General features: G+C 38.3%; 1 protein-coding gene and 1 long non-coding RNA gene across 3 annotated transcripts in view; one reads left to right on the plus strand and one right to left on the minus strand.

Annotated features, from left to right (window-relative positions):
- LOC134210686 (putative uncharacterized protein DDB_G0282133) overlaps nucleotides 1–27,785 on the minus strand; it is a 597,983-nt gene that overhangs the window by 147,960 nt on the left and 422,238 nt on the right. The window lies entirely within an intron of this gene.
- LOC134214958 (uncharacterized) lies at nucleotides 4,618–5,151 on the plus strand. The gene is made up of 3 exons (XR_009979983.1): nucleotides 4,618–4,860; nucleotides 4,917–5,018; nucleotides 5,084–5,151. It is a non-coding gene; the product is annotated as an uncharacterized LOC134214958 (long non-coding RNA).

Here is a 27,785-nt window from a genome sequence, read left to right on the forward strand (position 1 = left end):
CACTCCCAAAGAATGGGTCATTCATGGAAATTATGCTCAGTTTTATTATTGTACATTTTTTCTACAACCGCAATTTTTATATTCAAAATTGCTAATATACCTTTGGATCTTGGAAAATAGATAGAGATTGATAATTTTGTGAGGAATGGTGGTTTGGTGCAACTTGGTCACCAGACTAAACAGATATTTCACTTTTACTCGATGTGTGCCAGAAGGTCAAGTATAAATACCAGAAAGGTGAATGCAATTTTTTGCCATACTTACAAACATACAATTACATCAACTTAACTCGTCGAGCTTAGTTGATTGGTTTATAACACTAAGGATCTCTGGTGCTCTATTATAAAATCGTCTTTGGAGTATTTTCGTCACACCTTGAAGTACGAGAAAGGCAAAAATTAACAAATTTAAACCGATGTCACTTTAGATACAAGAAAAACACCTCCCTGATTTTTTGATATGATATACTCTAGGGCTTACTCTTTGAAATGGTGTTAAAAGATTGAAATTATGGCTGCGCCATCCAGAGATATTGCCATTTAAAAAAACCCATTTTTTTTTGGCAAAATGCGAATAACTTTTCATCTGCAAAAGATATCAACAAGCTACTATCACGAAAAGTTGCGTCTCGAAAAGCTCTAAAAGTCGTCCAAAGACGACTAAACTGAGAAATTTGAAGAAAAAAAGTTAGAACAGAAAAACTGTTTTTTGTGGGACCACCCTAAGTCTAAATGAGAAAAATGCTCTAAATTCGTCAATTTAAGAGCTACAGAAAATTTTTTTTTAGCAAAATGATTGGAATTAGCTAGCCTACAACTTTACAGAATAATGTTCACCCCTATTCTTGCAATTAAAAAAGTTGATTTTTACATTTCATGAAAATGAGGACCACCCTAATTTTCATCAACATCCTGATAAAGTTCTTACTATTTGGAACAACTTTGTGGAACAAAGGTTTTTTCTAACTCTGCTATTTCAGGCTCAAAATACTAATTTCCACTTAATTTCGCTCTGTGGACCATTGTGCAATGGTAACGAGTTGTTGAGAATAGTTTTTACTGGGTTTAATTTTTGTGCACTCGCTGATGAATTGCTATTGCAAACAGTTGTTAAGTTGAGGCAGTTATCGCGAGATTTTTAATGGTATGTGATTTAAAATTATGGTCCGTTATGACCATGCGGTCAAAATAAAATAGCAAAGAATGATGCTAACAAAATTGTCTATTCAAGAATTTGAAGCAAGTATAGAAGAAATAGTTACAGTATCTGCCTCTACCTATCCAATTGAAGATTTGAAACTGGTAGAAGTGTTCCTTATCTTTATGAGTCGTTGGTGAGCTGCGCAAAATATTTAAGCCATTTACGATACTTCTTCATGTGTATACATTTTTGTAAGAATCTCAACAGTAGAGAAGGTCTGTTTGCTATTATTATGCGAGTAGCTTATCAAGAGGATACAACAGATCACTTTTACTTTCGATGCGGATTCAATGACGTCATTAATGCAGGTGATGGACGGTTCGAAGATAGAACGACAATAATTGTATGGATGCTGAGCTGGAGAGTGTTTTTGTTTCTCTCGTATACAAAGTATACGGAAAGGCTATAAGATCGCTCCAAAAACAAACATTATATAGAAGGCCCGGACACTCAGTGTTATATACCAATTGACTTAGCTCAACGCATTGAGGTGATGTCTGTGTGAATGTGTGCGTTTATGGGTGTGTGTGCATGTGTGCGCGTTTCGGGCACTTGTCCTTAAGGTGATTATACAATCAAGCCATGTGGTGAATTTCAAATTCACCACACGGTTTTCTACTCCTAATATTGCGATTCTCTAAAATTAGCAGACTGGCTCACCGGTTACGCGCCGGGTCCCATGCGCCGAGTTGTGCGCCATACAAAAAGTAAATAAACCAATGTCAAACAGATGCGAGCCTCCTGTGAGCTTTTTCACATTCGTTTCTAAGGTATGCAGCATATTGTCGTCCCTTTACGAAAAGATATTATGTAGTGGAATTTTTCGAATTTTAATAGTTTGTGCCTTTCTTTCGCGTGCGTTGCGTTTGGCATATTGTTCAAGTGGGCGTTTGTAGTACAATCGTGTTTAATTTGTCATGTATTATTCTACACTTGAATGGTGCTGGTATCACAATATGATAAAGTACCTTAGCGGCGCACAACTAAGCGAAGCAGAGGTGAATGAGCAAAATGCTATAATATTTCGAGAATCACAATATCAAAAGTTCAAATCTAGCGTAATAATTTTCGTACAATGCTGAAACTAAAGTCGATTGTTTAGCATGAGTAAGCAAACCATCTACGGATGTTTCATCCCCGTGGGCGTTATGGTTCTCTCAATCCGTGTTCTTAAAAAATCACTAGAAAAAGCACGTGGTTTCCAAGATGGCCGATTTGTGGCTTTGTTGTATTACCACCTTAACCGATTTACTCGCAACAAATCAATTTGCTTTCTGATAAGGTGACAAGGGAAGCACGAACAATCATCAAAATCGTCATCATTTTCACCATTGAACGCTTAATTTTTTCTACAACAAATATCATTTGGAAAAAGTATCGCCGGTGCGTGCTTACTCGCAATCTACATGCTGATACATTTACAGTTACATCAAACAACTGAAAACCGAAATATGCCGCTTAAAAGTTACGAGGTGACAATGCTAGAAAGAGACAAAAGATAGGAATAATAACATGGTGTGTAGCAATAGGGCACTGCATGGACTGCTTTGTCTCTTTTTCGCTGCAAAGAAATTAGAAAACAACAAGGCCAGTAAACGTCAAAATTTGTGAGGAACAAAAGAGAAAGAGATGTTTCCGTGCAGTGCCCTATATGCTAAAAGAAAGGTGTGGAGGAAGTCAACGCTTGCTTGTGTTAGTGTGATGTAAAAATAAACAAACAATGGAGGGGAAGTTGGTGACGTCACACAGGTTCATGAATCAAGTATATTGTATGAGCACTCTGTTATCAAATGGTAATACAGGGCTGTTTGTTCGTTATACATCAACCATAATACAGTATGATAGTCATTGGACATCCCTTAAATATTCACGCAGCTTTAGGTTTAATTCAGTTTTTTCTCAAAGTTAAAATAGTGGGCAATTTTCGTGTGTTTGAAAATGTTTTCATATATAATACATGTTGATGACGCTAATAGGTTTCAGCGAATCTCAATTTTGAATTAGTTTGAAACTAGATTAAAAAATGAGCTTCTTTTTAATCAATTTCTAATGCTGTGATATGATGAAATGATAATTAATTTTATTCACAATTATAGTAATGTGGTGCATTTGATTTCAAATAAAATGCTTTAATTTTTTCGAATTTTTCACAACTCCTTTCTCCTTTCTTCTTTAGTAATTTTATATTAGTGAATTTTCATTTCATGTATTTGTTTTTGCAAATGTTTGATGTATATGTTGATCCTTTTGGTAGAAAATGTTTTCACCAACCTCTCATCTATCGTTGGAAATCGTTTTTGAGAGCGGTACCGTGTAGCAAGAGCAGAAGCAAAACGAATCCACCGCAAAAAAAGGCAACACGAAGGGAGTGTGATAGCTGAAGCGCAGGATAACATGGAGGAAACTGGAAGAACATGGTCCAAGACCGACGATTATGCAGTTCCACAATATGCCAGACATAGATGTATCGACGTTGTAGCCAACCAGGTATCCAGGTAGGTAGTGGAAGTGAAGACAAGTGACAAAGTTCATCGACTTTCTAGTTTGAATACTTTTCTCTAGAACGATTTGCCATGAGTTGGAAAACAAATTTGACACTCTCAGCTCCCCGATAAGACAGAAGGCCAGCATATCCAACCTGATCCTTCTGATGAGCCTCCTTTCAAGAGGCTCGAAAACCGGCTCGGAAGCCTCCTTTCAAGAGGCTCGGAAGCCTCCTTTCAAGAGGCTCGGAAGCCTCCTTTCAAGAGGCTCGGAAGCCTCCTTTCAAGAGGCGCGGAAGCCTCCTTTCAAGAGGCTCGGAAGCCTCCTTTCAAGAGGCTCGGAAGCCTCCTTTCAAGAGGCTCGGAAGCCTCCTTCAAGAGGCCTCAAGCCTCCTTTCAAGAGGCTCAGAAGCCTCCTCTCAAGAGTCTCCGAAGCCTCCTTTCAAGAGGCCTCAGAGCCTCCTTCAAGAGGCCTGGAAGCCTCCTTTCAAGAGGCTCAAGCCTCCCTTTCAAGAGGCTGGAAGCCTCCTTTCAAGAGGCTCAGAAGCCTCCTTTCAAGAGGCTCAGAAGCCTCCTTTCAAGAGGCCTGGAAGCCTCCTTCAAGAGGCCTGGAAGCCTCCTTTCAAGAGGCCTCAGAAGCCTCCTTTCAAGAGGCTCAGAAGCCTCCTTTCAAGAGGCCTCAAGCCTCCTTTCAAGAGGCCTGGAAGCCTCCTTTCAAGAGGCTCAGAAGCCTCCTTTCAAGAGGCTCGAAGCCTCCTTTCAAGAGGCCTCAAGCCTCCTTTCAAGAGGCTCGCAAGGTTCCTTTCAAGAGACTCAGAATCCTTCTTTCAAGAGGCTTTGAAGCCTGCTTTCAAGTGGCTCGGAAGCCTCCTGTTCTGGCAACCCTGCCCAGACGCAGCCGCATCACAACCAATATTTGGCCGATTAGGCAAATGTCAGTTCACAGCGGATATGATGGTGAGAGTGAGTGATAAAATTAAAGCGAGGGATAAACATATACAGAAAGGGGAAAAAGGGAAAATATAAACAAATGGCCGAAGTTGAGTAAACAGAATTAGTAGCGAATCGAAGAAAATTGTATTGCAAGAAGAGAGTTGAACGGTGAATAAATCTAGATTGTATTTGAGGTAGAGTGAATTACGTGGAGTTTGGTCAGCAGATAACAATTAAGTACACTGTAAGTAGGTTGAAGTGCGAAAATAAACATATAGTTAATTGCACCATTATGAACAGCTGACGCAGGACAGTACAGTGGTGCTCAAACTATCGAAGACAGCCCACGGACTTTTAGACGACAATTAGACGAACGACACAGAAAGCGAGTAGAACAGGCAGGTAAAATATAGTACACGCTAAAAAGAGACTAGACAAAATAAATAAAGAATTAAATAAATTAATAGACAAGTCTACGTGGACGATTGAGACGGAAGTTAAAGGAGAAGAACAAACTAAAATTGTGAGTAGAAATGTTACAAAAAAGATTATATTTGTAAAAAATTGTAAAACATCCCACAAACTTAAATTTTAATTAAACTTCCACAGTTTGATCATCCTTTCAAAGGTTGATTCTCAAAAACGGTTTCGTTTAAAATCCGACCGTCCGAACAGCCTCCTTTCAAGAGGCCCGGAAGCCTCCTTTCAAGAGGCCCGGAAGCCTCCTTTCAAGAGGCCCGGAAGCCTCCTTTCAAGAGGCCCGGAAGCCTCCTTTCAAGAGGCCCGGAAGCCTCCTTTCAAGAGGCCCGGAAGCCTCCTTTCAAGAGGCCCAGAAGCCTCCTTTCAAGAGGCCCAGAGCCTCCTTTCAAGAGGCCCGGAAGCCTCCTTTCAAGAGGCCCGGAAGCCTCCTTTCAAGAGGCCCAGGAAGCCTCCCCTTTCAAGAGGCCCGAAGCCTCCTTTCAAGAGGCCCGGAAGCCTCCTTTCAAGAGGCCCGGAAGCCTCCTTTCAAGAGGCCCAGGCCTCCTTTCAAGAGGCCCGGAAGCCTCCTTTCAAGAGGCCCAGGCCTCCTTTCAAGAGGCCCAGGCCTCCTTTCAAGAGGCCCAGGAAGCCTCCTTTCAAGAGGCCTGAAGCCTCCTTTCAAGAGGCCAGGAAGCCTCCTTTCAAGAGGCCCGGAAGCCTCCTTTCAAGAGGCCAGAAGCCTCCTTTCAAGAGGCCCCGAGCCGTCCTTTCAAGATGCCCGGAAGCCTCCTTTCAAGAGGCCCGGAAGCCTCCTTTCAAGAGGCCCGGAAGCCTCCTTTCAAGAGGCCCGGAAGCCTTCTTTCAAGAGGCCCAGGAAGCCTCCTTTCAAGAGGCCAGGCCTCCTTTCAAGAGGCCCGGAAGCCTCCTTTCAAGAGGCCAAGCCTCCTTTCAAGAGGCCCGGAAGCCTCCTTTCAAGAGGCCTGAAGCCTCCTTTCAAGAGGCCCGGAAGCCTCCTTTCAAGAGGCCAGAAGCCTCCTTTCAAGAGGCCCAGGCCTCCTTTCAAGAGGCCCGGAAGCCTCCTTTCAAGAGGCCTGAAGCCTCCTTTCAAGAGGCCAGGAAGCCTCCTTTCAGAGGCCCAGAAGCCTCCTTTCAAGAGGCCCAGAGCCTCCTTTCAAGAGGCCAGAAGCCTCCTTTCAAGAGGCCCGGAAGCCTCCTTTCAAGAGGCCAGAGCCTCCTTTCAAGAGGCCCGGAAGCCTCCTTTCAAGAGGCCAGAAGCCTCCTTTCAAGAGGCCCGAAGCCTCCTTTCAAGAGGCCCGAAGCCTCCTTTCAAGAGGCCCAGAGCCTCCTTTCAAGATGCCCAGAAGCCTCCTTTCAAGATGCTTGGAAGCCTCCTTTCAAGATGCCGGAAGCCTCCTTTCAAGATGCCCGGAAGCCTCCTTTCAAGAGGCCCGGAAGCCTCCTTTCAAGAGGCCCGGAAGCCTCCTTTCAAGAGGCCCGGAAGCCTCCTTTCAAGAGGCCCGGAAGCATCCGTTTAAGAGGCCCGGAGAACGCCTATTGCCTCTTCCGAGCCCCTTGAAAGAAGGCTTCCGAGCCTAAGGAATGGATGCTTTCGGGCCTCTTGAAAGGAGGTTTCCAAACCTTTTAAAAGGAGGCTTCCGAGCCTCTTGAAAGGAGGATTCCCAACTTTTTGAAATAAAGTTTCCAAACCTATTGAAAGAAGGCTTCCGGGCCTCTTGAAAGGAGGTTTCCGGGCTTCTTGAATGGAGGCTTCCGAAACACTTGAAATTTAAAAAAAATACAGGAAGTAGCCACATTTTGGTGAAATATGGGAGAATGTGGTAAGATCGGCCAAACATAACATTTTGCGTGTTGTTTGCGACAATTATGCATTTGACATGCTGACGCTTTGGTGCAGTTCAAGAGTTGTTTAATTTCTAGGTCATTTATGTCGATGTCAGATGACGTAGACGATCCAGAACTGCTAACACCAGCCCACTTTCTCGTAGGACAATATTTACCATCGTGTTCTGAAGAAGTTGTTCGGTTGACACCAACAAACCGACATAAACATTGGCAGGTTGTTCAGCAAAAGCTACAAGTTTTTTGGGATAGGTGGAAGATGGAATACCTTTGTCATCATTAGGGTAGAAACGTGCGCTGGAAGCTACAAGTAGATAGGGTCATCCAGGACTACAATCTACCGCCAATGAAGTGTTGACGCATGGGTCAAATCGTAAAGTTGGATGCCGGACACGACGAAGTTGTTCGAGTCATAACCATCAAAACATCTTCCGGTGAATTGAAGAGAACAGTAGAGAAGGCTTGCTTACTTCCTATGTTGGAATCAGCAAACGATGTTTGAACTCAAATCATCATCCTTCCCTGCTCTCATAGCAGAGTATTTAATCTACTTACAGGTTCAGAAATCAACATTTCAGGGTGGTTGAGGATATTTATAAGATCTAACTTATTCTGGCTCAACAGAACCGCAGTAGACACACTCTGCTTGCCATTGGTTAGTGAGTAGTTCGATGGTCGGTTACACTAGATCAATTTTGCTTTCGATGAGGATTGTATGACATCATTGATGCAGGTGATGAGATAGATTGACGATTGTATGGATGCTGAGTGGGAGAGTGTTTTGATGATTTAAATCCTCCACCCATCGTTCTATTGGAATTTTGTAGTTTTAAGGTAGAGAGAAGATGCATTAGTCAGCAGAGCATATTTTCTATCACATTCTGAACGATCGTACGATCATCGAAACGCTTAGTTCTGCTTTGTAAGGGTGAGTAAGTTAATTAGAGAGTTCACGCTGAATGTCCGTGACCTGGTCCAAGTTGCCAAGCTACCCAAATCGACAGAACCGAAGTAGAAGTATCTTCGTTCCTGAACTTGAGTGCCCGTCAGTGCGTCATCCCGTCCTACAACTTGATTCATATGGATGAAAAGAACATCTTGGCAGAGCCGGCCAAGCAAAAAGTCACCCGTGTCCATCGGATCACCAAGAACGAGAACGACAAGACAGTAAATAAACCCTGATCCAAATTTGCGAGTTTAATGACATAACAAATAGAATCCTTATTTGTCATAAGACGAGTTTAGCACTTTTTCTTTACAGATACGTATTCCGATCTCAACTGTATGGCTGTCTTAAGTGTCTCATATTTGACTCGACTTCATTTCGACAATTGGTCCAATTTAATTTCGTTTCAAATTTGGCATTCCTCCTCCCGATTTCAAGATGTTTCTTTGTTCGTAAAAGAATAATACTGAATAGTTGTTAGTGCACAAGTGTTGGTCACTTTTAGAGTGCTGCTTTCGGATCAAGAACAATTACCAGATAAGAAATTTCAGTTCAATAGGTTCAATTAGTATCGATATACAATGCACTAATCTATGTCTAACACAATTTTCTATTCTTACGATCGCATTGAACCTGCTACTTCCCTCAAAGGTGTAAAGATTCCTCAGTCGAATCACATTACAATTGCACTCCGCCAACAAGCTACATAGTGGTTTCTGCTAGTTCAAGAACATTGCACCGACTCGACGGTCGCATCGCCCCGTTGCGATGAGGCTGAACTGAACTCAACCTTCCAAATAGGGAGCCACCTGGGGGCGCAGGCACTGGCAGGTTCGTAGCCCGCTCGCCGTTGAAGTCATCGTCATCGCGTGCGTGCAGTCGACTTGCTTTGCCGGTCCGGTTGCTAATTTATTCACGTGTTTCTTACGCGCTCGCTGCTACACACAGGTCCAGTCCGTGCATCCGAGTGGACGCTATTTTCGTTTTCAGAATTAATTGCGAAATTTTGCACTCTGGTTCGGTCCGGTTGCAGCTGTGGCGGCCACCGGGCATCCAGCCACTGAGGAAGCCACTGCCGACTGGCTTGCGGGTGCGGTGGTGAGCCATGAAAACGGTATCCAATGTTGCGAGAGAATTTGTTCCTTCCTACGACACGGGGAATCCAGCCAGCGTAGCGCACTGACTGCTGGATGGTAGGAAAATGCATATCATAATTGAAGATCTTGACTTTGTGTGTGGCGCGCGCAGCCGATTCTTCTTGACGGCGGTGGAACGGGTCCGAATCTCACGGTACCGGTATGTGTTTGTACCTTTATGAACATGTGCGATTGTGGGAAGTCGGTGGGATCGGAAGGGTAGGAGGGAACAATTCCATCCAGAGTGCAACTGAGTTCAAGTCGCTGATTAAATTTCTCGGAGGCTTGCCGGTTCCGAGAAATCGGTCATAAAATGCAAGTGTCATAAAATTGTACGTGCCAGGAGGAGACCCGAGCAGAACGTGCTAGCGAATAAGCGCAAATTGTTGCACAAATCTTTTATCTTCAGGAGATGCTATTCTAACAAAATATATAGAGTGTGGAAAACATGTTCGTTTGTCTACTCTTGTTAAATAAGTCAACCAAGAAGGAATTTAGACCGTTTAGATCCAGCTTCATACCTTCACAAGAAATTTTTACTAGGGTCTAAATCCAGCGCATCGAGCGTATCATCTAAATTAAGAGCCTGATTCCCCTCCGTGCAGTTACCACCTACTCACAATCAGCTGGGACATCGTGTTCACACAGAGAGTTGCATCAACGCTTGCCATTCCTGGCACGGAACAATTTCAATAAATTTATCCTGACGACGTTTAACAAATTAATCCGAATGGGCAACGCAAATCCACACTCATATGTTTCGACCTGTAAAGTGGAATTTCCAGTTCCCTGATTGGTTCCAGTTCGTGCACCGACAGAGAATGGCTGCACATTGCAGAAATCCAATGCAAATTGAGTGCTCGCCAGCTTGCGTTCAAAGTTCAGTGCCAATCCATTACAGTACAATTATAATTATTCATGATTTGAATTAATTTTCTCAATCACGATCTAAGATGTAAACAAACACTCTTCATTAGATGAGACGGCACACCTCCCTGGTGTTTGTCGTGCTATACACCGCACGGTCCTAATAAATAGTCCATCATTAACCTACCGCGTCGGAGAGCAGGTTAATCACGTGCATTGATTCATTGGAGCACTACTCCAACAAAAGCGCTTGGCTAAAGTGGATTCAGAAGGTCTTACTGTTTGTTGACGAGTAAAAAATATGATATTTAATTAAAGATTGTATACCATTTGGAATGGTACATTTGCCCGGCATCGTTCATGGTACGATTTCGTTTTTTTATATTAAGCACACTTTTCATATGGTAATCGTTAACTGATATACTTGCAACTAGTTGCAAGAGGCAAGTCACTATTGAATTTAATACCGATCGACCATTGAGTTCAAAGGTTCTAAAAAGAATGATGATTCGAACTAAAATGCAAGTGTTTTGGCTAAATACAAGAAAGGTAGTATCAAGTCTCACTACTAAAAGAATAATTTGTTTTGTTTTTTTTTGCATTTCAGGTAGCTCGACACGCATAGATGACATTGGAGTCTGTTCGTTAGTGTGCTGCACAGGAAACTGCTGAAAAATTGAACCGCGACTTTCCAAGAATACTTCTGACGACTGATTCAAACCGATGATGAACGTTTTTAGAACTGTGGATTTTTGTTCACCTTGTTCTTTCTCTTTGACCGATTTCTTCTCGCGGACTTCTTAGAAAAGCTCCTTTAAATCCTCTTCCTCGTGGGTCGTGGGTTCTAGTCCCATCGAAGGAAAGTGGTTATCTCCAATACGTTTTTCAAATCAGAATCTTCCACATAATGTACATATCCCTAGCAGCACAATTCAGATCGATTTGGTTGCAGCAACTCCAATGTGACTGGATTTGGTCGCATATGAGTCACAGTGACTGATATGTAACAAATGCGCTACTCGGGATTCACATCTGAGTTTTCCATATCACAATGTGTTAAAATTGTGTTCAGTTTTAGTTATGCTCTTCTAGTCGGGAAAATTCGAAACATTACTAATCTTTCTTCGATTTTAACAAGCTTTTATAAAGATACTGAATTGAAACAATACAGAATTGTGAGGTTTTAACACATTTGAAGATCCCAAAATTTTGTACAGTTTTGCAAAGTTTTTATGCAAAACATTATTGAAATCGGATTAGGAATAAAAGCTCGGAAGGACAAATGGTTGAAAAGGACAAAAGGTCGAATAGGAATTCCTTTCTCCTTCTCTCTTCTTCCTTCCTTCTTCTATCGTCTTTTAATTTTTTTTTCGTTCGTCCTTTTGCCTTCTTCCTTCCTCCTTGCTTTTTCTTTCTTCATATTTTTACTTTCTTCCTTTCCCCTTTATTTTTCATCCTCCTTCCTTCTTTTTATTTATTTATTAAGGCAAACGAGGTGCCGACAGTTCTGATTAAAACGCAACTTTATTCAACTCTTTCGTCACACTTGGATGCGGTAGGAAAGAATAAAGCAAAACTATGCATGTTGTATTTTATGAAAAGTAGTCAAAACATACACATGCATTAAATGTGAATTGAAGCCTGCTTATGAAGGTTGGCACGTTGTAGCTTATGTAAGCATTTTTGATAATTGCTGCGAAAGAATTATAGGACATGAAATAACTATGTGTTTTCATATGGTTACATCCGGTTCACCACTCTTCATTAAGGTGCCAATGGAATGTATGGGAAAAAAAAATGTCATCGAATTTCAAAAAACGACATTGCTCACAAGTTTCATTTCCCCAAAATATGACCCCATGCAAAATTTGAGCTCAATTGTACATGATTTAGGGGTGCTTAAAATTCATCATTTTGAAATTTTTACCCATCGAAATTTACTCAAGAAAAAAGGAAAAAATGCATGAAACGTCATAATCTAATGTTACCTAAAAAAATTTTTTGAAAAAAAAATCGATTTTTCTCGTAGATCATTTTAGGATTTGATTTTTTTCAAATGATGAAAAAAAAATTCATCGAATTTTAACACAGGACAATACGCAAACGTTTCCGTAGCCAAAAATATTCGCTTATGTAAAATTTGTGCTAAATCGGGCATGTTAGGATGGGGACAGTTACACAGAGTTGTCAGCAGCACGCATACCAAGTAATTGGAAGTTGTGCAGCTTTAAACTGCAGAATAATGTTTATTAGCAACAATATGATTATATCAAGATAGTATCTACTTACACATTCAGTGTACAGTATGAGAATCCACCCTACATCACCACTAGGGTGGTCGGTATTGGCCATTTTTGTCAAATACCGGTATTCGGTATTTGATGGAGCCAATATAATACCGGTAGAATACCGGTTTTTGTGAATATTTCAGGTAGTAAAAGAAAAAAAATTCATTTGAACTTTTGGATGAAAAACAATATTTGTTGACAAACTTCAAATGTTAAAATCATTGCTTAAGTACATATTGAACGACTCATCTCCCAATCCGCATTGGATTTTGTGAATGCCCTCTCTGGTTCAACCGAAGTAGGACGAATGGTTCCAAGACCGTCGAAAATCAGTGTCAAATACTTGCCCTTAATGCCTTCCGATTCATAGTAGGAGAATTCCTTATGGATTGTATGCAAGGATCCTGTCCTGGCGTCAACGTATTTGCCACCAGCAATGCAATGCAAGTGTTTCGCTCTGCTACAGTCACTTCACAAGTTGTTCTTTAACCGATAAATCAGCAAAATATCCATAGAGGCATCTTCTCCGTACCGATCGTCAGGTATGGTCGTTGTCTCAGTTTCAACGATCACCCTGAATGATTAGACGTATCAAGATCCCATACGCTTGCCTAAGTAGTAGTAGCTCTGGATGCTTCGAAGAATATGCCAAAATCGTTTCTGATTAATTGCTTCACGGCAGAATTATTCAAAAGAGTAAAAAGATCGGCGTATTTAGCTCGTCTCTCTTGGATTCATTTCTTAAAAGCATCGAAATAGTGGCGGAAATTTCTGTGGCTTAATTTGATAATTGTTCCAACGTAAATTGGAACACCTCGTCGGCTTCATATAGAGTGCAGAACTCACAAAGCAGTAGTTCCACAACAGCTTGAACAGCAAAATGTCATACATTGCGGGAAAATTCTCGACGATATCAACAATGTTCATTGAAGAAAAAGTCATTCACAGTTTGACAGATGGCTAAGAGAATAAAGCAACAAGAATGATTAATGACAATGTTGATCGATTTTTGTTGTAGCGTAAACGTCGTCAATGGTAAGCATCAAAGGGCAAAGTTACTCATGCGCGCATTTAATTGTTGTATTTTTTGCTTGATGAGTCTTCACTGCTTGTAACCGAATGTCCCATCTATGCTGGATTTCCTGTTTATATGGGACAGATATGCGATTACAGGCAGTTGAGCTGATATAAGTAGGTGAAAGTTATTCGAGATTTTTTATACTGACAGCAAAATTTGAAATATCGAAAATACCGGTATTTTCCGTCTTTAATACCGGTATTTTCGGTACTCAAAATCGGCCGGTAATACCGGTATTACCGGTTTCGGTACTACCGGTTAGACCACCCTAATCACAACCGCTCTTGTATTAATGATGCATCTGTAAGCATTACAAACAATAGTTTTATAAATTCATAGAATACTTCCTACTGGTGTTTCCAAACCGAAGTTTGGAAAGTTCATGTTTCATTTGCAAGCTGAGAAACAAACTGCTAAACAAAGTGCACAAATAACAACAGAAGCGTTGATAGCTGTATGGAAAGGATAACAATTGAATTTAAAATTTTGCGTTACCATAAAAATTGGAGAGATTAACATGAAAAATAGGCTGCTAATGTCGACGACTGAACTTGAGGAGAGGCAATACTTTCTTATTCGAGATTTATTCGATATGCGTTGCGTTGCGTTGTAACAGAGTATTTCGTAGATTGCATACTGATAGCTGTCATGTATTTTCTTTAACTTTCTTACCCCAACTGCTTATGGATTATTTGGGACTAAATAGCAACCCAATTGGGGGTCAAAAATGATAAAGCATGAAAGCTACCATTGCCGGCCACGCCCATCTTCTCTGTTACTAAGGAAGGAAAGGAAATGATGATACGACATCTACTTAACGAGAGGCCAGCGAATCACCGACGCCCTCATAGATGTCAAGGAGTTGGATGGTTGGTAGGGAATATATTTTTTTTTTTTATTCTTTATTTGAGTGATTTTTAAGGTTTTACAAAGTTCATCACTGTTGGTAGGGAATATAGTTTAGGTATATCATCATAAGCAAATGATATAATGCGTTTAAACAGATGTTGGGAGTGACCATGCTAAGACATTTTTGTCGCTCCATTGTTAATTGTCCTGGGATGGGGCGAAGCTATTAAACTTGCCCTGGCTACCCAAGTAGCACACATGTCCAACATAGATTACTGCAACGGATATGCAACTAGATTTGGTCACTATCAAGTTGCTGCAACCATTTTAGTCTGACTTGTGCTGCTCGGGTAATTAGCCTAGGTTTAAGCGCCATTGTTCCCTCTCTGAAACGAGAAAGAATATAAAATATATTAATTTTCCTTCCCTTATGCGATCCCAATTGAAATTATGTACTCATATTAATATATGCCCTTAGTAATAAGCGAAAACCAATATGTAACTTTACAATCACAGAAATTTTTATCGAGAAAATAGGAATATTGAGGAAAGCCAATAACAGTCTGTACTTTGGTTGAATCAAAGTTAGTTGTATTCGGAAATTACTCCATCGAAACATCGGATCAACCTATTGCTTCAAACTTATTGTGAGACCCGACACGAATTGAAAATGGAATGAAATCTTCCCCTACAGCTGTAAGATCGAGAGATCTTGGTAGAACTCGAATACAAAATGTCAAATTTATTTTAATCCACAAAATCGATTTTGTTCGAGAAAAGTTATTCACAGATCTAAAAAGATCTATGCGGAAAAAAAGATCGACAAATTTCAAATGAATGAATAACATAGAATGTGTTGCATGGCATAAAACGGCAAAAGACTACGGAAAACCCTTCAAACATATCTCTGCGTGGGAAACAATGAATAATTATATGCCTACAGCAGTAATTTATTCAAATGTTCTTGAGGTTAAAATCAAAAGAAAAAGTAATAAGTAATTAAAAACAGAAACGAGTTCACCAATTTCATTGTCCATATCGCTGATTGTCTTTTGTTGCTTCCCATGTTCTTGATGAAACTCATGTTCAGGTTCACTAATTTGGACACACATGACACTTAGGGCACTTTCAATAAGCACTTTTTCCTGAACAAAACACTATTTTGTTTTTCACTTTTCACTTTATCACTATTCACACTCAACTGTTAAGTTGGTTCGGCCGAATTTATTCATTGAAAAAAACAATAAACTTCCTCTGGCACATGCATCCTAAAGTTAATCAGCAAACAAGTATAACGAAATTATTCCTGATAAGCGTTGTAGTGGGCAGATGCCCTCCTATAACTTTGTTTTTTCCACCGGATATAAGCCCCAAAACCAACCACAACCTTGTGGTCCACAAGGTTTCCGCCGCAATATCGTGACTGGCGTGAAATTATCGTCTATTTTTTTGTTCCTCCTGTGGCACGACTTTCATACGCTTGTCCTGGTGATTGACACTTCTAGGATTTCGCCTCCAACCCAGTTGAGGACTGATTCTCCCTGCCTCGCTAGAGGCCCACCAAATTGGAACTTCCTGTGGAGCTTTTTTGCTAGCAAATGGAAAGACGATATTCTTCCGATTATGAAGGTTTTCTTCCAATATTACTAAACAAATTGCACTGGATTAACTACAAACTACAAACTACGAATCAATTTTCCGGTTCTCTCACGAAAACTTTCCCCGCTCTGGGTTTTCCGCCACTGACTTGTTTGCCTTCGACTGACAAATAAAATTTCGAGGCTTATCAAAACCGCTTGCACAATCCGCACGATAAGTAAGCCAATCGAGTGGTGAATCAGTACAAATAATCCAACGAATCTGGACACTCCCGACGATGACAACAGCACCGGAACTGGAACGGACGCGAACCGTAATCCACCTCAGAACACGAAAGACAAGTGATTCGGTGCTGATTGGTTCTGTTCTAGAGACCAAGCTTCATCTCAAAATTTAAAAATTCGCATACTAAAATTAAAAAATTGAAATTCACACACGGCCAACAAATCACACGCGCATCCGAAGAGCTGACCAAAAGCTAAGAAAATCACTTTTTCTACGCGAATCGTTACCTGTCGCACCGAGAAAGATATATACACCGCCGGAAACGCATCACACCATTAAAATCACTCGCACTAGGATCCCGGGCCACATCCATCCGGAATAAACAAAAAGTGCTGGAGAAAATTCTTTCTTATTCGAGATTTATTCGATATCTGCAAGAAGTGTAAACCGAAGAACAAGTTGGAGTCCTTTGGCATCAAAAAACAAAAATATTATTTCCCCCTTGCAAATAGGATAAAAGGAGGTATTTTTGACCAAAATTATGAATCCTGCAATAAATGGTGGTATTCACCATAAAAACATAGATAGAAAAGAAAAATATACACTATGAGTTTTTTGTCTTTCTTTTAAATGCTTTTGGGGCGATCATATAGCTTCTACTTAGTACACGAGAAAGGCAAAAATGAGCAATTTGTAAAATTCATGTATCTTACAAAATGGTGGATTTGGGCAGAATTTTATTCATGGTCCGTTTAAAAGTAGTGTCCCTAGCAGCACAATCCAGGCCTATTTGGTTGCAGCAACTCAAATGTGACTAAATTTGGTTACATATGGGTCACAGAAACTTTCGTACAACATGTGTGCTGCTCGGGGTAGTGCATGATGTTTTATAGCGGGGTATTGCGGGGTACAAAACTGTTTTGGTCGTCAAATATTGCGTAAAATATGCTTTTACAAAACAACTAAAAACTAAATTCTGGGCGGAGCTATTATTACATTATCAAACCTATTGCACAGCTCTGTTTAAGAGCTTTGTAACGATATATAAATATGTTACTTTTGAGACGAAAATATGACAAAGCTGTCAGTTTTCCCAAAAAAAGTAAAAATATCTTTCCTAGAAGGGGCTAGTTTGAACGCCCCCCAGCCCTCCCTGAAAAATCTAAAAAATTAAAATCATCCTGATTATAAAAATATAGGTTATAAGCTGTGTATTTATCACCTTTTACTCGCCCGAATCAAAAATTGGCCTTTTGGTTGTTTTGGCCACTCCTTTATATGGGGCTGTTCTATTGTGCCTTGTGAGAATAAAAAAGTTTTGATTAATTTTGAGCACCCCTAAATCATGCTCAAATTTTGCATAGGGTGATATTTTTGGCTACGAAAACGTTTGCTTATCGTCCGGTGTTAAAAAAAGATGAAAAATTTTTTCATCATCTGAAAAAAAGTCCCAAACATTTTCTAAGAGAAAAAACCGATCCTTAAAAAAAAATTTAAAGTGACATCAGATAGCGACGTTTCATGCATTTTTAAGTCATTTGGCATCAACAACAAAAATTCAATTTTCGACTTTTCCTTTGGTCCCCCCTTGGGAAAATATTCAAGGGTAAAAATTTCAAAACATTAATGAATTTTAGGCACCCCTTAATCATGTCCGATTGAGCATGGGGTCATATTTCGGGGTAAGGAAACTTGTGAGCAATGTTATTTTTTGAAATTTGAAAATATCATTTTCATTGGCACCCTTTCTTCATTTTTCCAAAATAATTCTTACTTCTTCCTTCATCCTTGTTCCTTCTTCCTTTTTGCTTGTTTCTTCTTCCTTATTTTTTCTTCACTCTTCATTTTTCTTCCTCCTTCCCTCTATCTGTTTCTTCGTTCGTCCTTCTTGCTTCTTTTCTCTTCGTTCTTACTTTTTCATCCTTCCTTCTCCTTTTTTATTCCTCCTCCCACCTTCTTGCTTATTCCTTTTTCTTTCTTCCTTCTTTCAGTTTTCTTCTTCCTTTTTCGTCCTTCTTCCATACTTTTTCCGTTTCCCTTTATCTTTTTCCCTGCTTTCTTTTTCTTTATTATTTTTTCAGTTTTACTTCTTCCTTCTCTTTAATCCTTTTTCCTTCTTTTTTCCTTTCTTATTCCTTTTTCCTGTATTTTTTTATTTTTCTTTGCTCCTCTTTTTATTTCTTCTTCTTTTTTCCTTCTTTCTTTCTTCTCCTTTCTAACTTCAATCCTCTTCCTTCTCCTTTCTTTCTTCTTCTTCCTTTTTCTTTTTCTTCTCTTTATTCCTTTTTCCTTCTTCCTTCTTTTTTTCTGATTCCTTACTTCTTTGTTCTTTTTTCTTCCTTTCTTCTTTATTTTCCTTTTTTTCTCTTCCTTCTTCTTTATTCCTTCCCCTTCTTCCTTCATCCCTCTTCCACCTATTTCCTTCTACCTTCCATCCTCTTCTTTATTTCTTCCTTCTTTTTTCTTCCTCCATCCCTCATCCTTTTTCTTCCTCCTTCGAACGAATGAATACGCGATTGTATCTTTCATTAATGATATTGTTCCGAACAAGGTTGACTCAAATACAATATTATATAATTTTTTTTTTTATAGATTTTTCAAGATCTTTGCGAAATCGAACTCAATTTGCCTGTCCTGCAGTAGTCTTCGTACAAACTATGCGAAATTCGAACCCTTAAATCCAATGATGGCTGCTTATAATAAGCATTATAATGTTATTGATTTTACTACATCTAAGACTAAATTGAAACAGCACTTTCGTACTCAGTAAATGCTTTGTAAGTCTAACCTTCAAATCAAATAAATTAGTAATTTAGAAACGGTAAACCATATTTTAGGATCAAACTTGTACCAACACGGTTACAAACATGATGACGAAAATAAATAAGTTTCTTCTTTCTCCTTTCTTCTTCTTTCATCCTATTTCCTATCACCTTCTTTCTTATTCCTTCTTCTTTCTTCCCCCTTTTTTCATCTTCTTTTTTCTTCTCCTTTCTTCCTGCTTTCTTCTTCCTTTTTCTTATTCCTTTTTTACTTTTTCCTTCTTTCTTCTTCCTATTTATTTCTCCCTACTTCTTTCTGCCACCTTCCTTCTTCTTGTTTCCTACTTCCTTTGTTCTTCTGTGGCACGTTACTTGAAGAAGATAGAAGAAGCCTACATACAACTGAAAATTCGAAGACAAAATTAATGATAGGGGGAGGGTCAAGAGAGAACAACGTAACCTATCCACCACGAGTTTGCATCGGTGGTAACAAAATCGAGTTGGTTGCAGTGTTGGTAGAATGATACTCAAATCTCAATCATCGAGACTTCATGCTCGACCTAACTCGCTTGCGATTCTGTAGGGAAAGCATAGCGCGTGAGTTTCTCGGACAGAATCGCATCACTTCGCTCACTCGCCGAAAAATGATTTCGCTCTAAAAATCGTCAAATGCAATCGAGGTGTATGTTTTGTTTGTATATGAATTTATTAGTCTTTGATTTGAGCGAAAAAAATTAATTCAAAGCATTCAACAACGAAGAACACCAAATGCAAATTGCGATTCGAATCATAGGCGATTTTCTGGGCCATGATCCTAATGGGATTTGACTCACGCATGATTTGAATTACCGATGAGATTTGAGAATATGAAATTTTACCAACACTGACCACGCCGGGAAATTAGGAGGAAAAAAATATTTTCACTTTTAAGATGATATTTTAGGAACAAAGTGTCTTCAGCAAAGTCAAAGCTGATTATTTAGGCTTTATTTTGAAGTTTGTTGCGATAGGGTGGTCCCACTACATTTTGAGATAAAATGTTTAACTTCTATATTTCCAATTTTAGCGTTGTACGATGGTCTAGAAAGTTGTTCCTCATTTAATTTTGAGGTACTTTACTGAAAAAAACATTGGTTTGTACGTCGTTTGTATCATTAGTTATGATAATTTCAAAAAATAATGTTAGGGTGGCCCTATAAAATCAATATTTTAATTGAAACTTTTAAGTTTTAATTTTTTATCGAAGTAACGTTTTCTACAAAGTTTTCTACAAAATACTATTTTCGCTTTGTTGGCTTATCAAGCAGCACTTTCAATACATCTATATACGACTTGAATATTACAAATGATGTTCATCGACGGTCAGCCCCCATGACATACAAAATCTAGGATTCTCGAAAATAACAAAGAATAAAAAATCTGTTACGTTTTGGAAATCCTCACGAAAGAACTCTCATTTAATGGTTAGGTACTCAAGCCCCAGCGTGCAATTCCAGCAATTCACCAGCAATTCAACATTTTCAGAATATAATGGAAAAATGCCTAGAATACTTGTTTAGACAATTCTGCAGAAAGAAAGTTAGACACAGAGAACAGACGTACAATAGACATACAATAGGTTGTATTTGCGAAGTCGAAGCAAAACTCTTCACACAACTAATGACAGTTCTTTATTGGTTCTTACAGTAGAGCAACAGAGAGGAGGGAATGGCGGCCATGTTTCATTCAAATTATGACAGATAGCAATGGGTTTTCTCATATGAGGGAAAAGCAGAATATGCCTCGACTTCGCGAATTTGGCTATCATATTTCCGAAAGTATTCCATTGATAGACTAATTACTAACGACACTCTGAAAAAACTTTAAAATCTTAAAGGATTCACTTGCTTACTTGCTGATAAAATCCATTGAAAACTGATTTTAATGGATTTGTTAGATTTTTTTTCAGTAACCTAAACATTCTGTGTCTCTGTAAATCTTAAATATTTTTATTAAATTTTATATTGTCTCAATATTAAGACCATATAAGCCGTTAAGTATTTTACTTCAATTTTCTTTTCCCTCTCAAAATCTCAGAAGTTGTGTTTGTTCTGATAGATTGTTAATTTTATTTATTCAACCAGCATTGAATCAGCATGCATTCATTGTTCCTACTTCAACTTCCTGGGGTTGAGATTCAAAGGAACGTAAAATCCTTCGTGTTTAGAATTATTATTTAGCATTAGCATTTAGTTCGAAATGAACTACTATATAAAATTATATGTACTATACTTATGCAAAGTAGCAAAAATTTCTAGGGGGGGGGCTAATTAAATCCTAGGTGGGGCTAAAGCCCCCCTAGCACCCCTGTAGTTACGCCAATGATTTCCTTGAAAAAAAAAATCCGTCATTTTCAAATGCTTGTGTTTTGAAATGTGGGGAGAAGGGGGATTCATTTATCCCTGGGTTAGACAGAGGAAGGGCTAAGAATTGCTTGCATATGTTGGAACTGAGGAATTTGAAGAAATTTAAGGGTTTTCATCATTTAAAAAACCTAGAATAATCCAACTGCAGTGAGATTTTGACCCTTCCTTTGTCGTAAGGAAATATTGTCAGACTTAGATTAAAAAGAGTATTTACTTCCCACGGCGATTGAACGTATAAGTGACAAATTAATAGCCTACCAAAAGGCGGATTTCATGCTGCCTATCTATCAGGCGCTCGTCGGATTAAATAACTATTGAAACATGGTTAGTAACTATCGTAACGTTGGTAGCATACGCATATACTCGTGATTTCCAGAGACCTCGATATTAATTAATCCAGAACTAACTAAATCGGCCATTGATCCGAACGAAACTCAATACCGTTCAATAATAACATATATTTCGCCTTATGGATGCCTATTTTTGTAATACTAATCTTGTTTAATACCTCAATGATCGAAGTATTCCTCGATTGTGGCCGGAAGCAATTTTTAACAGCTGTCAAGAATTTTATCGTAAAGTAAAAGAATGTATTGGACGAACAAAAATTATAACCAAGCGACGGTTCTCAAGTACCAGTTTGATTAAGAAGAAAAGCTGAAAATCTCGTTGCCAATGCCGTTGAATGCCGTAGGTTTGGAATCTTGCGAAAGTACCGGGACGCAGTCAATAGTAACGGGACGAAGTTATTTTTGAGGGACCTTGCAGCTCTAATGCAGTTGTTTCCGGAGACGTTTTTCGATTAGATGCGGACATACAGATGAAGGTTTGATGACCGTTTCGTGGGTGCCAGAGGATTGGTGAGTTTTAACTGGTTGAATACCTGGAAATCCTGGTGTGTTTAATCCTCAACTCATTTCCTTTGAACTCTAATTTTCATCAGTTAATTTTCAATGACGATACATCATTCATCTAATTTAAATGTTTAAAAACTTTAAAATTATCTAAAATGTTGTGATGAATGTACATATTTTAATATTGAAATAGTTAATGGGTATTGATTATGAATGATATGGACACATGGGCTTGAATGAAGGAGCAGTCATCCTAATTCGTTCTAAAACAATTTGTTTTTTTGCCTTTCTCGTACACCAAGGTGTAACGAAAAGGCTATATATTCACTCCAAGACGATTTTGTGATAGAAGGTCCGGAGACCCATAGTGTTATATACCAATAGACTCAGCTCGACGAATTGAGATGAGCAGAGGATAGCATAGGGATCTATGCTATCCTCTGCTATAATGTCAAATAAGTTCATGGAGTACATATGACTCTGCATTAATTTTCTTAAATTGTCTATACATACCATATTTAATTTTCCATTGTCACCTACACTTAGCATATGTTGTAAAACATTCATCAACACCTGACCTTACTTACTTTACTTATGGATCCTGTACACCTCCGGTGGTGCAAAGGGCCGACTTGAAAGATCTCCATCCTGAGCGTTGCCCGGCTATCGCTTTAACCTGTTGCCAGGTTAGATTTCAGTCGACTTCTTTTATTTCTTTATTGAGGCACCAGGTCCGGACAGGTCCGACAAAAAATCGCCTTTTCATAGAACGATGTTTGCGCCAATTTGCGCTACTAATATTCTTGGCACTCCAAAATACAGTGCCTCTTATACTCTACGCAAATTATCGCACATTGGTTCAGAACCAGTATAGGAATACATATAAACGTTCAAAGTTTTACTGAAATGTTCACTTGTCTTTTCTTGGATTCTTATAGAAATGTCCTTTTTGCTTTTGTATTTTCCTTCAATTATGAAAAGCATTATAGTTCAGAAATCTGAAATTCTCGCGATTTTATGCCTACAATATTGTATTATAACCAAAATGTTATTAAACGTTTAGAATCATAGTGTTAACATCTTTTGTACAATACAAACTTTTCATTCAAATCATTTGATTGAGAAACTGCATACATCCATTTTACACAATTCCTAGAAAACGATATAATACTGTTTTGGAACAAATTGGAACAATTTCTTCGATACGGATCAATAGTTGCTGACAATATTCAACGCCCTGGCACACTTTCATTTCGGAAATGGCAAGCAGTGCTACATAATCTCCGTAGTTTTCAAAGTGCATGTATATATGTAGTTTCTCAAGCAAACGAAAAAAAATCATACATTTCCGAACTAAATTTACGTCTCTGTGCCAGAATACGTATTTTTGGACAAGGATTCAGAATATATAAAAATCTCATTTTCCCCAAAAATGTCACATATGCAGTTTCTTAAACAAACGGTTCACATATAAGCAAACTATTTTCATATTTTGTCATTTCATATTATGTGTAGAGAAGAAATGTATTTTAAATGTAATGCGCGTCACGTATTCTTCCACCTATTAGATAACTGCAGAGTTATTGTTAATTTTTGTTGAATAACCAGCCCACCACAGTCCAAAATATAGTTGTTTTGTACTTATCACGTTTATAAATCCTCTGATTACAACGATATAAAAAAAGTAAAAAAAAAGCTTTTGATAAAAAAAAGCTCGTTGTACGAGAAAGGCAAAAAAGTCAGAATACATATTCATATTAATCAAAACAATTATGTTATTATGTATGATACTGCTATCCGTCTTTTTATTTTATCTTTTCAGAAATCAAGAAGTCTATTTCTCGATCTTTGAACCAGAATGAAACATTTTCCCGATCTAAACCAGAATATCTTTTGAAGAGCTTTTGAAAACTATTTCGATCTCTGAAGGCATAAATCTAAAATCAACTGGCGTTGAAGAAAGGTCCTTTCTCGTCCAGGACATGGAATTGAAACTTGATGAGAGAATTCCATTATATATATATTTACCAAATTATATTGAAACTATATGATTATATACCAAAAAAAAAAACCATCAGGGTACCCGATTGAAGCGAAGAGTGGAATCGCCAACTTCCTATTGTTAACATCTCGTTGATAAAGGGCGGGCTCTTCTCCCCATCTATTGGGCCAATCTGGGAAACGAGGGCTAGATTATAATACTGTATGTACGAACTTTCTTCTGGAAGGAGATTCTCTATTCATCCCGTGGATTCGCATAAGTATCTCTGCTTATGGAACCACCCCACCAATTTTTGGCCCTTCATACAAGAGTCTGATGAAATACAAACAGTAGTATGATCATGATCAAATCGTTTGTCAGATATGGCCAGTGCTATCGGCAGGTGTCTTGCTACAATAGATGGTAGTATCATCATCATCATCACTAATCTTGTTTAATACCTTAAAAATGAGTGAGATTTATATGTTAGTAAATTTCAGAATTTGCACACATACATGCATATAAGTGGTCCATTAGTGTCCCAAAACATGCTCACATTTGCTATCTAGCTTCCACTGAAAAATTTTTTGAATTCCCTTAAAATTTTAACGTTTCTGCTTTTCTGAGGAAATTGTTTGGTACATGCTTCTATATGTTCCATAATTAAAATCAATTGTTTCTTTGAAATAAAATAAAAAAAAAATAAAAAAAAAATACCGTGCCAGGATATCATTCGTTATAATTCAATATTTTCAATATTAAAGTGAATTTGTTCCAAATAACATACATTTTATTTAATATATCATGAGATTTATTGATAGATTGATACGTAACACGCCTGCGAAACGCATACAAAGCGAAATTATAGACTCTTCCGAAGGAAGGGTCAAAATGGCTTTTTGTACGAGGAAATTAAAATGATCAGATCTTAAAGTGTTGTAAAACCGAAAATTCCGCCCAATTCGTCAAAATCAAAATGTTCAAAGTAAGCAGGAGGCGTACACTTTACTAACTCAGGAATAGAGGCGTGCGCCGCCACAGCCGATATGTCTACATCCGTGTGCCGCTGACCAAATTTCACACGTCCCTAAATTGGGAAGAACTTCCCACGAATATAAAGGAGATTTTTGCAGTTGAGGAGGTTATTGACTGGAATTTGCTCTACATATCGTTTATCAACTTTGCGGATACCTTAAAAAGCTATATTTATTTTAATCCAAAGTTTTGGTACATTTATTAGTTTTTAAATCATTTATTGTCCTTTGGTGCTTCAGACATTTTTATATGCCTATTCGGTATATGTTATATGCGATTAACTGTAAATTCAAATCACTGGATCATTATCACGACAGTTTTAAAAGAAAACTTTTCTGCATTTCAACGAAAAATTGTTCCGCTGAAATTTCAATTTGTGGAGTGGTAAATGTTGGTCAGTGATACGCGACGCTGTTGCAAAATAGTAGCCCAGTGAAAATGGTTCTTGACAACGATATGACGGGCACAAGAATACGAGTTGCACAGCGACCAATTGGAAGAGGATTTGCGTGGATGGAATTTATGCCATCCAAACGTACATGTCAAGTAATTTCAGGTCGAAACTTCTTACTTTCTTTTGATTTCAATTATTTCGTTATTCTATATTTTGTGCTGAGTTGGTTATAACAATAAACCCTGTGCATTTTTTCATGAACAGATGCACTTCGAAAGCTGTTGAAAGTTTATTCATTCTACTTTTCACCCCAATGGCACTGATGTGTTTTTAACAGAGCGTTAATGAATAAAGCTTCCAATGAATGGTTAAATTGGTTATGATTAAATCATTTAACTCTATGATTTAAGATCATGATTAATGATTTTTTTATTTTTGACAATGATTAATGATTGTGATTAACGATTAGAATATTTTTTTACAATGATTAACGATTATGATTAATGAATAAAACGTTTGAAGTATGATTAACGATTATCGATCGTGATTAAATGTTGACAGAATATGTGTATGATTAATAATTAACAATCGATAATGATTGAATGAATAATGATTATGAATAATCAAATTGAATGATTTGCATAGTGATCAATAGTCATGTACCCTTTCTTCCAAATTGGGTTATTGAAAGGTGTAAAGTTATATGATTATGATTAAAGATTAAAGAATAAAAGCGATGTATGCAATGATTAAAATTGATGAGTAATGAATAAACTCAAAACAATTATGAATATGATTAGTGATTAATGATTGAATGTGAAATTATATGATTAGCGATTAGTGATTAATGATTAAATCATATTTTTTGTATGATTATGATTAATGAATAATGATTAAATAACCCATTATTCATTAATCATGATTAAATCTATGATTAATCACTAATGCTCTGGTTTTTAATAACATGTACCACATTCAATGTACTAGGTCGTTTTCACGCCTATATAGAACCCTTGCTAATGCTTCACTTTTAAAATAGGTCCACAGTAGATATTTCAGGTTCTTCAAATTTTTCTGGGGTTCAGATAAGTTTGTCTACTACATATCCATTAGACATGTTAGCCATTTTCAAAAGTATTCCAGATTCAAAGTGCCATCCATTATATTTCAATCAGTATCTGGAATGGAGTCTCCAGGACAATTTTTTAGCCAATTGTGATTGTTTAGACTTTTCCATAGATATGTTGCCCGAATGCATAATTTTTACTCTACATCACAAGAATTAGTCGTTTATAGCTTCTTAAAACAAATTTACTTACAAATTTTGAATATGTGCCCAATTCAATGTTTCCTTTCAGTATTGCGGTAGTTTCGTTTGAATTTGGAATTTTTTTGAACATGGTGAACAGATCTAAAGTCCATGCTAGTCCCTTTGGCCATTGCACATGATTTAACATTCAAATTCATTCATTGCAGATCTCTAAGGCTCTCCAAATTCCATTTAAATGACCTTTTTGGCTTGGTTTGTTCAAAATGTCCATCTTTGCTAGTTTTCAATATGCTCACTCAATTCAAATGGGAAGTATCGCCCTTCGAAACGTCTAACTTCTCACGAGATGAAGAATAAACATTAAACACTAATATCTGATATTCGCAATGTTTAGTTCTCTTCCAAAATAGACATATTTGTACGCAATAAGCTCATCGGGCGTATTTTCCTACCTCGAATCTGATGAACAGTCGAATAGTCCATGAACATACCTGCAAAGAAGGAGAAACACATAATTTTAGTAATTAAAATGAGTGGTCTAACAAAATTATCTTATCAAGCATGATACGAATAGGATCTTGTATTTTATTCTTCAGATTAATAACCACGATTACACAAATAAAGCCTACTGGCGAAGCTACCTAATTACACAATCCAGCCGCCCATCAAACGCCACCGCCAGCTCACCAGATTGCGCGACATGTCACTGGATTTGGAGGTTAGAGCTCATAAACATCCATAAGTGGCCACCCATTTCCGGGCGTCGTTAAAGCGAACGGTCCGCAAAATTTGAAGAGTCAAATAATGATGCTAATTTTCTGCCTCCTGCAGCGGCGCTTTAGCTCTTCTACGGATCGTTAGGAGAGTAGGGTCCCACCGGTAAACGATAAATCTTTTGCACAGTTGACGCAAGGTTCACACCAAATGTCACCGCTCTAGCGCTCAGTCAGTTGCCCAGGTGCTAAATTGCGCGCTAATGGCCACCGACGTTAATTCACCACCGTGCAATCAATCTCACTTTCAACCGATGACGCCAAACCGACCAACACTCGGAAGCTGGATCACGAAATGTCGTTTTTGGCAGCGGCGTTAAATCGATACCTATAATAGCTACAGATGACGACTTGAACGAGTGGATCGTGCAGTGCTGCGGAGAAGCGC

Source organism: Armigeres subalbatus, chromosome 2 (assembly GCF_024139115.2).
Source record: "Armigeres subalbatus isolate Guangzhou_Male chromosome 2, GZ_Asu_2, whole genome shotgun sequence".
NCBI lineage: Eukaryota > Metazoa > Arthropoda > Insecta > Diptera > Culicidae > Armigeres > Armigeres subalbatus.